Source organism: Tenrec ecaudatus, unplaced genomic scaffold (genome assembly GCF_050624435.1).
Source record: "Tenrec ecaudatus isolate mTenEca1 unplaced genomic scaffold, mTenEca1.hap1 Scaffold_1519, whole genome shotgun sequence".
NCBI lineage: Eukaryota > Metazoa > Chordata > Mammalia > Afrosoricida > Tenrecidae > Tenrec > Tenrec ecaudatus.
The window spans coordinates 185,906-186,798 of record NW_027458008.1 but is presented as its reverse complement, the minus strand read 5'-3'; positions in this window follow the sequence as shown (position 1 = coordinate 186,798).

The window sequence follows — 893 nt, the reverse complement described above, 5'->3', positions numbered from 1 at the left end:
TCCCAACGCTACTCTTTTTAGGAATTTTTTTCAGGATGCCCACTAGCGACACCATTTAATAAAAGCACAAATGATGATTATATGGCTCTCTTGTGAAACATCACCTGGTCCTGTACCATTCTCACAATTGTTCTTATGTTTGAGCCTATTATTGCAGCCACTGTGTCAATTCATCTTATCAAGCAACTCCCTCTTTTTTCCAGTCCTCTATTTTACCAAGCATAGTGTCCTTTGCAGGAACTGGTATCTCCCAGTAATGTGTCCAAAGTACATGAGGTGAAGTCTCACCATTTTTGCCTAATGGAAGACTCCGCTGTCTGCTTCCTTAACCTTGGACTGGGCTGTCTATGTGAATTGAAGGACTTTGAGTATATTAACTGTTCCACTAGGGTGAGCTGAACTGAGCCCTCTGCACTGCTAACTTGACTAATTAGCTGTTATATTCCTTCTTGATATATATACCATAAGTGTCCTGGTTTGTTTCACTAGAGAACCCTGTTTAACACAACACGATTCTTCCTTTATTAATGAGTGTTATTGAAAATTTTGCTCTATTGCCAGCCCCTCTTTTTGTGTAAATAGTGTTTAATAACTTAATCTCTATAAGTCAACAATTCGTGTATTACACTCTGACACTGGCTTATATTTGTGTAATTTCCTTTTATTTCTATTATTATATTTATATTGAAATATTCTTCATGTATTACATAATGTGATCATTCACTTATATTTAGAAGATTTGTCCAATCATCACCACAACCAAATTCAGAACGTTTTTTCTAGTCCTTATTTTAATTAACTTTCTATTTCCTCTATCCTCCCCTGCTAAGCCCCTAACTAATTATTAATCCAGTTACAGTCTCTATAGATCTAACTATTCATGGCTTCATATA